Genomic DNA, 13,732 nt, shown 5'->3' with positions numbered 1-13,732 from the left:
AAAAGAGTTCTGTTTGTAATAAGGTAAATACAACTCTATTTGACAAACACCTTTGAAATATTTTAGAAACAAGGTATGCTAAAACTTACTTTTGAATGCCAATTACATCCACGATAAAACTTAGTTAGCCTTTTCCATATTAAAAAAATCCAATATACTGTATTAAGTAAATATTAACTGTTCAATAAATGCTTAAACCTCTCAGAAAGCACAATATTGAGTGCTATTAGACATTAGCAGTTGCATGGTTACTATTCTTTTCCCAAAATAGCAATAAGTTTCAGGTGCATTTTATAAAAGTCATTTAAGTTTTGTCACTATCAAAAATAAATTCCTTCTGAAGTTATGCCAAAATGACTTAAAGAACACTGGTAGTAGTCATGCGGCACCCTGGCTATTTTATAATGAATTCACTCATTACCATGCAAGCCTGATCATTCTCAAGAGTCCTTCCTAGGTTGGTACGATAACCCATTCTGGATTTTTTAAAATCCATCTGTGTGTACACAGAATGTGTTGACCATATTTCTTTTGAACTCTGCCAACAATCTCCTAATCACACTCACAAATGTTTCTGATATTTTACGTCAGGAAGAACCAAATGATCCGTTCCCCGCCTCCCCCTCTTTTAGAAATAAACGCCAACATATTTTAAAATTAAAAATAAAATAAATAAATAAATAAATATCCATCTTTTATCAGGATTAGCCTCCTTGACCACCATCATAACGGTAACTAGTATCCTAAAAGGGACATGACTTTGTTCTTGAGTCATTACTTTTGAATAATTAATTTGTTCCTGGAATTTAAACTAAAGTCAACAGAGAAATATATACACAAACATATAATTGCTTACCCTTAATTTTAAAGAGGGCCATAGCCTCAAAGAAAGATACAGAAAGATTAAATTACTCAGAACACTTTGAATGACTTTTAAACAGATGTAGCTACATTTCAAACATCTGTGTTTCACATAGGCATTAAGCCCCTGTTGCACAAACTACTTGTTGTTTCTCGACACTTATTTGAATAATAGTGTCACCACAAACTAAACATGTTTGAGACTAAATTACTTATATGTCTGCTGGGAATAATTATAAAATTAGCTCATTCTAATTAGCACTTGTGGGTCTAAAACATAACAAAATACCAGTTGAAATAAAAATCCGAAATGTCAACCATGGGTTGGCTCATGTACGTGAGACTTTGATTTTTCTCAATCCAACAATATGATCTCTAAGGAAGGCTTAGTCCTTGACCTGTGTCTCATAATTCTGTAAACAATTATTCCCATTTTTCAGTCTCCTGAGATTCTTTTATTTATTCATCACAGCAACAGACTACATATTATTTAAATAATTACATGAAAGAAGCATGAACCAGTAATAATCAAAATGTAAAATCTTGAAACGCAGGCCATCTCTTAATTTCAAAAATTTAAATATTCCATTCATAATACATGGTTACACCTAAGCAACAACACACACCCAAGAATTTTGTTTATCTTGGATACCACAATGCTTTAGGGTTGCCAGTATTTGAAGGTCCCAGTTCAAGAAAGCACTTACGCATGTGCTTAGGTACATACCTATTCAGGACAGCATGCACTTAACTTTAAAAGCACGTGCTTCAGTCCCACTGACTTCAATGAATCTAATTCTAAATTATGTCCTTCAAGATCATCACACTGTCACAATGCTTATGTTGTGGCATCTTGATGTGGGTAAGGCAGTTATATTTTGAGGTACCGTAAGTTCCAGTGAATGCCAATGACAAGGTATCCCAATATAAAAGAATACTTGAGAAAGACAGTATTATAATACGAACATGCCAAAGTTCAGTAAATATAGTCTCAATCAACTGAAGTCTTATTTCTCTTCTCTCCTTTGTTCAAGACCTTCCACACATACTTTTCAGTAGCTAACTCGCATTTTTCCAGCATTTTCCTGATAGTTCACTATCTTCCTCCATCCTCTCCTCCTCAACCTCCCTCCCCCCGCGCCACACTGATTGTCACCACTCTGTTTAGGAGCCAGATCTGCACATGGTGTTCTATACAAAGTTACAGTATTTAAGTCCACTTGAATTTGGCCTCTGGGTGGAAGCATGAAAAAAAAATTAACTTGCCTGCAAGTAGCAAACAAAAATATTGATGAAAATCTGCCCTTTTCAGAGAGAGAGATTAAATTTTATTATAGTAATCATTTGATAAATTGAGCTCACTTAATTTGCAGCTACACCATCTCCAGCTAAAGTCTCCTTCCAAACTCCTCCCCCCAGACTGTACCATTTCTTACATACACTGTAATACAAAACTACATTTGAGGTGAATGGTTTTTACTTCATTTTGGTACTTAGTATTACAGTATTGCTAGTCTGAATTAAATTTACTATCCATATATATGATATGTCAAATGCACTTCCAAAGTTACTCATGTCTAAGACAGGTGGAAATAAATGACTTTTTTTTAAAGTATACACAGTTTTCTTTTTAAATGCCAAAATACTGTCTTACATATACACACAGTAGGTAAGTATTTCAAGCTGCACTAAAAACAACAACTAATAATAACAACAATAAGGAAAGAAAACATACATAGTCTATTAACAAAATTGGGTTTTTATAATATTTATCACTGCTGCCAAGGGCACAATAATTGAAGTTTGGATTTCATGCTCTTGTGACAACTGAATGAACTTATGTGAAACAAATAAGGATGACTGATTAAAGCCAGGAGTATTCAACTCTTTTCTTTTTGGATCTTACAGGTAGCCAAATACTGGTGCTGCTCTTCACTACTCATCTGCAGAGTGATTCATGCTAAATGTATGTGTAACAGATTTATTTTCTCTTTTTTTCCACCCCATACACACCAGGAGTCTCAGAAGAATCTCAATTATATTAATATTTATATGACTATATTACAACAGGTCTGTGATAAAATATACAGGAAGCTTGTTATAAAATGACATGGGGTATGTCTACATACTTGCCAACCCTCCAGGATTGTCCTGGACTCTTCGGGAATTAAAGATTAATCTTTAATTAAAGATAATGTCATGGATGAAACCTCCAGGAATTCGTCCAACCAAAGCTGGGATCCCTAGCTGAGAGTGGGCCACCCATCCCAGGTAGACAGACCCGCACTAGCAGGGCTCAAGCTAGCGTGCTAAAAATAGCACTGTGGGCATCCCGGCTTGGGCTAGAGCTCAGGGTCTCGAGCCCTGGGGGGGGGGTCAGGTAGACTTGAGAGCCGGAGCCACAAAATGCACTCTGCTATTTTTAGCCTGCTAACTTGAGCCCTGCTAGTGCAAGTCTGTCTACCCGGAGTGGGAGGCTTGCTCCCAGCTGCAGTGTATATACTCCCATGGGGCTTTGCAAGGGTTTAATAGAATAGTTGTTAATCTGTTAGACCTAATAGTTACATGGGGATCCTTTTACTAGCAATAAACAAATACATTCTTCCCTCTCCAATTGTTCCTGCGTTTCCTTCACTGGGGACGTTTTAACACAAGAAAATATTGATTCTCATGTTCTATTATAATCCATCCTGATAGGCATTTTATCGATTTTCTTAAAACTAAGACCTTTCGTTAATAGAGTCATTTTAAAATACAGGATCATTTTCTTCTTTGAAATTTGGATTGTTTGTGTGCCACCTGAGTGGGACCAAGGAGGAAGACCTGCCCTTAACTGTCTAAAAATGTCCTGCATGCATAACAAGTTCCTGTACTCCACGACATTTTAAGAGATGTGTTTGGGGCAAAAGTCCTCTCCCCAGCACTAATCTTCAACTGGCATATGATTGTTTGGTACCAGATGCCACTGGTGTTAAGTTACAGCAGTCAGAGATACTCTATCTCAATGAGAGCCAGCACAGATTAGCCCACAGGATCAGAGTCATAATCAGCATAAAGGATATGTTTGGAGAGGAAGAAGAGACCTCTGCTCCACTCTGCTAATCCTCATTGTACCCTCTTACTCCCCCAAATCCACATCTTTCCACTCAATTAGAACAATAAATTATTATTAAGCCCCAATCATGTGTTCTATGCTACAGATGACATTAATATAGAGACCGCCCCTGCCCCAAAGAGTTTTTTATTTAAAAGACTGTCTTAGAAGAGAGAGTTAACACTGGCTGATCACAAGTAGGAGTTAAATTAAGTCAGAGCAGAATGTTGCTTTTGCACTGAAAGTCTGTGGATGTTTCTCCATCATTTAATGAAATCAAGGATGAGTTAATTTTTAGGAGCAATCTTTTTTGGGGTGATGGTGAGTTTCTTTGTTTTTTTTTAAAATGACGACTTTTATGGGAAATTTCCCCAATCCTGCAGCTGCTGCCACTGCCATTGTAAAACTTATTCTTATCAGAAAGGATAAAATGTGCTACTTAGATGCTTGTGTTAACTCCTCTCTTTCAGTCAGCTGACAGACATTAAAGTCAGTGGAGTTATGCCAATTTATCTCAGTTTAGGATTCAGGGTATATAAGGATATCCATGTGATACAATAATGATCCAAGGTTCTGTAGTGTAAGAAGTGCCAACGATGATTACGTTACTTTACATTTGAGACAAATATAATCAACAAAAGAATAACTGACTACTTTGAGTCTTTATTGACAGCACAATACTCTAGAGATTATAAAAGAACAATACTATGAATAATGCAGGAAACAAATTTATATAATCCCTATTCAAAATGCAATGGACAACTAGAGTTGAAGATTGTTTAGTCAGCATCTTCTTGTAGAGACAGCAAATATAAAAAATCAAAAAACATATAACTCTGAATGTTTTGTTTTTTATTAGCAAAGGAAATAATAGTATCTCCATAGTACTGGAATGCAATTTAGTGATTATGACACTATTATTCTTTATTGGTCTATTTGAAGGATTATCTAATTTCCCCATAAGTGTCTTGCTCCTTCTAAAAATATCCATTAAATTGTTTCCTCTAAAGATGTTCTTAATTTGCTGACAGAAATGGTGGACGTAAAACCAAGTTTAACTATGTAAAGTGTATTTATGGTTTCAATTTTTCTCCATTTAACCTCTTTAAAAAAAAAGACAAAGAAGTAGCCAAGATATGCTTAGTGTAAATGCTATCCCTAAGGCATAAGAACTGCTCTCCTGTGCATCCCGTGGGATGCATGACACTCCAAAAGGGAAAAGAAGAAAGTAGGAGCACTGCTTTACACCCAACAGAGCAAACTGGGTGCGCAAGGGAGAGTAAGCTGCACCCTCTGAAGTGTTACTTCCACTGTACATCTGGAACAGCTCAGATCCGCAATGCCCCCAATGGAGGCCTGTGCCTTAAAAGGTGTAATTGAGTCCTGACACACATTAGACACATACAAACACTTTAGTACACTAGGTACCAAGTACAGTTAGTATATTAGGTACCAGAATTTTAGATGGGTAATTTTAGTATATTGGTGTAAATTAGTACTTCGCTGCTGTAAACAATCACATCATATACTCCAGCAAATACACACTATGAGCTCAATTAAATCCTGACTCAGGCAAAATTCCCATGTAGAGTAACATGAATTCCACTGGAATGAGACTAGATTTGGGCAATATTAGTTAATTTACAGATTACTACTGGTACCTTTTCATCAAGGTGACACTACAACTCTCTCCCCTGCACTAAACTAACACCTGAATGTATGACCTTACAGTCAGTAGGTTACAATGCTAAAGACTGAAAAACAATGTTATCGCTATAGCAGGATTTCCCTCCTCCTCCTCAATTCACTATACTTAATTGACATTTTACTAAATAGCAATTTAACTGTGAGCATTTGGGGCTACATTTAAGTCAGACTAAGTAGATTGTTGATGCAATTGTACTGGTATGCAGCTACCTTAAACCATTATAGCTTAATCCCCTTTTCTACGGGAATAAGATTTACCAGGCACTTTATACAAATACAACTCCATTCACACTAGGAGTACTGTATAGCTTTAAATACACTGGTATATTTAAAGCGGTACAATTTGTATGTGTAGACAGGCCTAAGCCTTTAAAGGCGTGTGCGCGCACACACACTTTGTGACTAAGTTCTGCATTGCTTTGCAATAGTGTGTTTCATGTTGAGAGAACATTTTAAAAGTATGACCAGGCTTTCCTATCTTACCAGCTGATCTAAATGTTAATATAAAAACAGAGTATTCATAGTGCAGTACAACCAAGGGGATGCTAATGCAAGTCTAATACGGATGTTCAGTTGTGTGCTACAAGCAGTCTTCAAACAAGGCCAAGGGGAAATAAGGAAAGACAATGGGGTTACGAGAATTTTTAAATCAAAGTCTTCTCTTATCAGTGTGGTCATTGTGAGGTACAGTCACAAACTGTAATATTTTAGGGCTACATTGTGCCTTTTGGCACAGCCCTAAGCAGGGATGCTGTGTAGGCTGCACTACTCCAGGAGTAGCCCTGGGAGGCATTGTGGCTAAAACACACTCTTCTGCAGCACAACTCCCATTCATCCCAGGGAGGAAAGAGGTAGGAGTTTGCTGCTGTTGTAGGCCAGCAGCAAATTACAATAGCCCAACACTGGATGAACTGACAGCCAAGGTTCTGCCCACTCTGTACCACTCTCCACTAACCTGCTACCAAATGCACAGTAACAGTTTGCTCCTGTGCAGTCCCAAGGTAGCAAATAACAGGGATGTAGGAGAGGGAGCTACTCTCCCTTAACAACCACGGGCAGGTATGTAGTCAGAGAACAACGCAGTCCTTAGAGAACTTGTATAAAAGTTATGTGCTATCGTCCATTAATGCACCAAACGACAAAGGACTGGTACATGTTTCTGTGCGTTTTTTTTTAAGAAGTGTATATAGGATATGGAATTCTAACTCAAGAGCTCTTACAGTCTGTGCAAATGTTTGATGAAGAGAACCACAGCTGAACAAGCCAATATTTAAAATTCAATGGACTATAGAAAATGCCAGAAGTTACTAATCATGTAACAAATTGAGATCCACTTTGTCATGTTGATCTACACCTCCTTTCTTATCTCCAGGGGTTCTACTGATACCTGTGGTAGAAGTACACATTCCATTCATTATACAAATTATGTTATCACATACTTCACTTTAACTTACTGCTAAAGCACAAAGTTAAAAAACCTCACATCACACACCTCCATTGACAAACTTACTATAAACTCATAATAATGAATATTATTTTATCTTTACCAATAGATGTTGTCTTACCTTTATCAAGTTAACCTGAAATGTCCCTTTCTCCTATTCAGTTCCCAGGAACAAAAGAAATGAACTCCACCCTATGAACAAAGAAAAATTTAAAAGTGATTGACAATGTGCTGAAAGTAGTTTAACTATATTACTACCATTAAAAAAAGACTCCGTACCAGGGTGTCAAGCATATGGCTCACTGACCAGATGCGGCCTACAGAACAGTTTCATCTGGATTCCCATGAATCTTTGGGCTTGTCTGCACAACTCTGGAGTCTGCACTACAAGTGTGTTGGGCTCTAGCTCCCCTGCTAGCCTGCATTGATGTAGCCACTGTCTGAAACAAGACTACATCATTGTGCTCTAAGGAACATTTAGTGTATGCCAGCAGGGTCCACACAGGGGAATACGGGTGAGTCCACACTGGAACACTACATATCGCAAGGTATGTCATCAGGCCCACCATATGAAAATTGTTTGACACCCCCTCGCCCCCATCCTGTACTGTCTTCTTGTAAACATGTAAAACTATAACATCACTTGCGGGAGAACCTAAAGACTATGCATGGCTAGCTACAATAGAACTTCAGAGTTACGAACACCAGAGTTACGAACTGACCAGTCAACCACACACCTCATTTGGAACCGGAAGTACACAATCAGGCAGCAAGAGAGAGGGGGGGGGAAAAGCAAATACAGTACAGTACTGTGTTAAACATAAATTACTATAAAGCAAAAGAAAAGCAGCATTTTTCTTCTGCATAATAAAGTTTCAAAGTATTAAGTCAATGTTCAGTTGTAAATTTTTGAAAGAACAGCCATAACATTTCAGAGTTACGAACAAGCTCCATTCCTGAGGTGTTAGTAACTCTGAGGTTCTACTGTAAATAGTCATTACAGCATTTCAAATGTGACACTTGAGGACTAGCGTTTGATAAAATGAAGCACATGGATGGCAAAATATTTAGCAATACTGTATCAATTATGGGCGGAAAAGATTTACATTTTGCAATTTATGTTTATCATCTCATCTTCCAAGAGAACTTGCAGAATGCATGCATTGCAACTCATCCGGTCGGTATTCTCTGAATGGATGAGTGTTACCTTCATGCCTCAGCCCCCACAGGTCCAGGGTAAACCAGCATAGATGTCATTAAATTAATTTCTATAGCACTGATAATTCACAAGGTTTACAAACCAAATCCTTCTCTGGCTCCCATGATGGCAGAACTGCACAGACCTAACAGGGAGCTGAATCAGAAATGTATAGCAGCAGAGGTTGTCAGTCACAAACAGCTGTTTGGTCATTATGTGCACGCTTCTTAAGCTACAATTTGGTTCAAAATCTGTCTAGAGGGATACATACTACTTCCTCTCCAACTAATCACCAATAAAACAGAAGTTGCTTCAAGACAATAGTCTCACAAGAGAAGGATGACAGAACAGTACCTGTGTTTAATTTGTAATGAAAGAGGTGCCAGGGTTCATACAATTTATTTTTTAATTTCAAAGCTGGCACAGCAAGCCCAGAGGTGCTGGAGCTATGAACTGCCAAGTCGAGCGGTGCCGAGGCTTAGCCCTGGCAAACCCTGGCACAAATTAAGCACTGATTATTACTAGAACTACTGTTGGCATTAGGGTAGAGCCAAGAGGCCCTAATCAGATCATGGCCCCAAACACACAGTACATTGTATGAGGCAGTTAGTGCTCCCAAGAACGTACAAAGCACAAGGCAGTTAGTGCAACAAAGAGCATGCAGTTTACATTAAGATTGGATATGACGTGGAAGTGTAACAAAATGGAGGGAATTGCAGAAGGTAGCCAAAGGTAACACTGTAGTTACAGAGGCTCAATAAATCCAATTTAAAATGAAATGCAGTGTAAACAAAACAGGAGATATTAATATCAATAGTCCCTGCTGGCTACCAGCCTAGCCATTATCAGTTGGCAGTTTACCATAGACCTCCTGACAGAAGTAGGTCTCGAGAAAGGATCTGAAGAAGGATAGAGAAGTGGCTTTACAGATGCATTTGTGGACTAGTTGCCCCTTGTGCGTGGAGTCGTGAAAGAAAAAGTGAAGTGGGAAAAATGAACAAAGAAGCAATTTAGACTAGCATCATTGGTGAAGTTGAGTCAATGGCAAGACTAAAAAGGGGACGACATAGTCAGAGCCACAGGCCAGAAATATGTTAGTAGCAGCATTTTGAGAATGCACCTGAAATTGGTAACGTGGATGTGAGGAAGGTCAAAACGGAGAAGAAATTTCTGCACATGAAAAAGGCAAGATCTCGAAAATGTTACAGAGAAAGCAGAAGCAAGATCTGGATATGGCTTTGGATACATGGGCTAAAGTGAGGGCAAACTTGAAGAGAATACCCAGATTTACAGGCCTGAGTGGATGATGACATTGTCTACAGTAACAGAGAGAAGAGAGAGAGAGAATAGGACAAAGAGGTCAGTTTTGGCCCTGCTAAATGTACATTTCTGCAACGGATATCAGAAGCAGGATGAGTTGCAGGAGTGAATGGAGAGAGTCAGAGCAGGAGAGGAGAGGAGAGATTTGAGAGACATCAACATAAAGGCATGTTAGCAATGAGATCACCTAAAGAAATACAGCAGAGAGATAGTAGAATGAAGCCAAGGATGGATCCCTACAGGTGCCACAAAGAAAGTGAAAGAGGAGAGGAGGATTCACTAAACAGAATTCTGAAGAACAGACACTGAAATAGGAAGGAAACAAGGAAAAGAGGGACTCAAGAAATTCATAGAAAAATATTTTAAGAATTAGGAGGAAAGTCAACAGTATAAAAAGCTGCAGAGAGATCAAGGAAGATGAGAATGGAGAAGTGTCCTGAGAATGGATTAAAGTCTGTAAAAAGGCTACTGGAGACCTCAGCAAGAGCAGTGTCAGAGGACTGGAAAGAAAGGAGTGAAAATCAGTTTGAAGAGTATCAAGGACAAAGTTGGAGAAGGATGGATCAATCAATTGGTTTATAAATGCCAGGAGTGAGATGGAGTGGTAATTTCAGTGGGAGGGCAGGATGAAGGGAGGAGGGATTTTGGATGGAGAAACCAAAGCATGCTTGTATTTTGAGAAGAAGCATCTTGATGAGAGAATGGGGGTACAGAGAAAAGGGAAGTAGAATATGGCAGAAATAGAGGTCATGAGGGGCAGTAAAACCAAGGCTTTTACTTCTTTTGATTCATATAACTATTTCCTGAACCACTACAGTATTGCCTTAGAGGCTGACATCACTCATTTAGCCTCTCTAAACCCTTTCACAATGCCCACTGCTTATCTTATCTGAAGTAGTGTTACACATATCAACATACAGTCAAAGCCTGGGGATTGGTTCTCCCTCATTTCCGCCCCAAACATCAACCAAATATTTATCATCTCCTTCATAGTATTGAAGCAGCCAGCGCTACCACAAAGGACATGGAAAGAAGTGGCTTTCTGATAATCACTTGATTCAAACAGCATGTCCTTGGTTTTAAAACTGCATGTTTTGAAGTCTGAGTTTATCAGTTGGGCATCCAGCAGCTGTTCTATTACATTGTTCAGGAGAAGAAATTAACTTTGTCAGAGTTGGGGGCTGAGAGAGCAAAGGATAAAAATCTAGCTAACATCTGTGGTTATAAAATATCTGACACCATCATCATCTTTATACAGAACTTCTGAAGTGTTGCAACTGGTTTGTAGCCAATGCAGCTAATCCACAGTGCCCCATGACTGGTTTCCATACCCTGCTTTATGTAATTTAAAGAAAAACACCATCCATTTGGCTCATGACCGCTATCTGAAAATTAAATGAAAAACCTCTCTTTTCATTAAGTGCAAAGAATAAACTGCTGAAATTAGTTTTGATTTTTTTTTTTAATTAACACAGTCACCCACTGATGGCAAGTGTATCTTGCTAGAAAGTGACCTCATTTTGTGATTGTAGCAGTCTGGTAGGCCTGTATTTGAGGCTGTAAAATAGCTTCCAGCCTCTGTTAACAATCAAAAGAATAATGACCTACATTTTCAAAAGTTACTAGAAGTTTTGAGTGCCTTGATGTTGGGGTGTTGAACCTAATTAAAGGGCCTGATTTTCAGAGCAAGTGTTCAACACTTTCTGGGGGGCGAGGGGGGAACCCAACCCACGATTTTTAGATGCTTCAAGTTGGGCATCAACATCCCTAACACCTTATGAAAATTTAGGCCGAACGTGCTGAAACATCTAGGTTTATTATTATTAAACTGCCACAGCTTTTACAGTTGTATTTACATTTAGTCACTCTGTAAATATTTTACATCCTAAGTGTGTTAGCTGGTTTTAAAACAAATTTGTAACACACGTTAAAAAGGAACCTTCAGCAGCACCAACGAAGCCTTCTATGCTGGAAAAGCTCCATTAATATCTCCTTTGCAGCTTCTCACAAACTCTCTCCCAGTGTCACTTAATCTCCCCCAATACCGAGCTTGAAAAGCCATGTGTATCTTGCAGCATGATCTAAACCAGGGGTAGGCAACCTGCAGCGCGCGTGCTGATTTTCAGTGGCACTCACACTGCCTGGGTCCTGGCCACTGGTCCGGGGGGCTCTGCATTTTAATTTAATTTTAAAGGAAGCTTCTTAAACATTTAAAAAACCTTATTTACTTTACATACATGCAATAGTTTAGCTATATATTATAGACATAGAAAGAGACCTTCTAAAAACATTAAAATGTATTACTAGCACGTGGACCCTTAAATTAGAGTGAATAAATGAAGACTCAGCACACCACTTCTGAAAGGTTGCCGACCCCTGAGCTAAACACTGTCAAATCCAGGCTCTGGTGAACCAAGGCATGAAATGAATTCCATACCTTCTTGAGAATGCTTGTCCGAGTCCCCCATGATTATACCAAGGACCATTCACACAATCATCTCAACACAGAGGATCCAATTCATTTAGGGTTATGACCCCATGAGTTACAAGTTAAGAAGAAGGTAAATGAAGGTGCAACACCTTTAGGACAAAACAATACTTTGTAAGATTATAATAAAAACAATATATGGTAGATTAGAGTTTTCAGTTTGTAGAGAAACTACTGCTCTTTGGGCTGAATAGTAACCTCCAGTGCACAGTAAAGACCTCCACTCCAACCAGCACAACATGCATACTCTGGGGCAAACATACCTTTTAATGGAAAACTTGCAATACCATGGGGTAGAGGAACAGCAGTACTCCCAAAAATCCCAGGAGATCCAACACAGTTACTGCTGCATTCCGACCTCAGCCAGGAGTGGGCAGCAGCTACTCAGAGACAGAAGGTGCAAACTTCAAGTTACACGGAGCCTGCTCCCAATTCTACAGATATTTGCAGTGAAGGTCTGTAAGCAGCCACTCCACACTGTTTCCCAGCCTCCCTGCTCCCTCCTACCAGCACAGCTCACCAAACAGCTATGGATCTCCCTGCATGCATGTGTTCTTGCACACCACAGCACTCCCCTTCCCCTCCCCCTCCCTCCCCCCAGAAAAGAAGGCAGAAGACATGGAGCTGAAGTTATTGTTTACAGGAGCCGTGTAATTTCCATAGACTTCTCTGGAGGAATTTAAACTGAGCTACTTAGGAGGCATGATGCCTGGAGAGCGACATGTTACTCGTGCACAATGTGGCTCCACAGGCTCATGAGTAGGAGCGAACTTGCAGCACGAACTTGCAGCCCCTCCCCCGTTTCCACTGTTCCTGGGGTCTTCCTGCACCTTCCTTGCTCCCCTCGGCAGTGCAGAATTCAGCAACTGGCACGATGCACGTATACATTAAAAGAGAACATATACAATGGACACACTGTTATGGGGGGGAGGAGGTTTCAAGATTTAAGACATGATATCACAACACATAAGTGGTGGGACTAAGCAGACTATGAGTTAGCTCTGAAGTCATCTGTAATGAGTACAAATAAATCCACTGTGAACACTCAATCTATTGTATGTTTCTTTAAACAACACGAGGTTAGCTATTTATCTTCAAACAAATATAGTTGAAACTTGTTTTCCACCTTAAAAAAATACAAACCTTGGCAGCAGAGCATTGGGAATGAAAAACTATAAATTGTTCTTTTTGATACAGGTTGGTGATTTTAAAGAGTGTTGAAATAAAAGGTTTTATATGAAGCGAGGGTTCAGACACACTATTTCATCTCTTTCAAAGTCAACATGATCAAAATGGATTCCTCAGGCAGAATTTATCCATACTATATTAGCATAAAATTATGTGAACAATTATGTATATACTGCAAAAATCAAGATAGACAAGAGCAGGGCTTTATTGTGTAATCTTTCTTTCCCCTGATACCAGGTATTCCAGATAAGGGCTTTCAAAATAGGTAGCTTCAAAAGAATTTGCACACTTTTTATTTTTTTGTGTAGTCTCCCACACTGTCCCTATCACACTCTATGTAGGGAAATCTGTCAGGAACCTGCATTTTTTATTTTGTAAGATTCTTGTTGTCAGGTACCTCCTGTAAGTATTTAGGTCAAGATGCATACATTT

The 13,732-nt window shown here is 39.0% G+C and overlaps 1 protein-coding gene across 33 annotated transcripts in view; it reads right to left on the bottom strand.

The window, feature by feature from the left end:
* Positions 1-13,732, bottom strand: part of BMPR1B (bone morphogenetic protein receptor type 1B) — a 384,295-nt gene that overhangs the window by 292,448 nt on the left and 78,115 nt on the right. For 32 of the 33 annotated variants that reach the window (XM_039540892.1, XM_039540897.1, XM_039540895.1 and 29 more), the window contains one exon: positions 7,228-7,298. The gene's annotated coding sequence lies outside the window, so the exon portion shown is untranslated. Of the gene's footprint in view, positions 1-7,227; positions 7,299-12,375; positions 12,541-13,732 lie in introns of those variants that run through there. The other variant, XM_039540899.1, reaches the window with a different exon arrangement.

This window comes from Mauremys reevesii, linkage group 5 (genome assembly GCF_016161935.1).
Source record: "Mauremys reevesii isolate NIE-2019 linkage group 5, ASM1616193v1, whole genome shotgun sequence".
Taxonomy (NCBI): Eukaryota; Metazoa; Chordata; order Testudines; family Geoemydidae; genus Mauremys; species Mauremys reevesii.
This window is presented reverse-complemented; position numbering and strand designations above follow the sequence as displayed.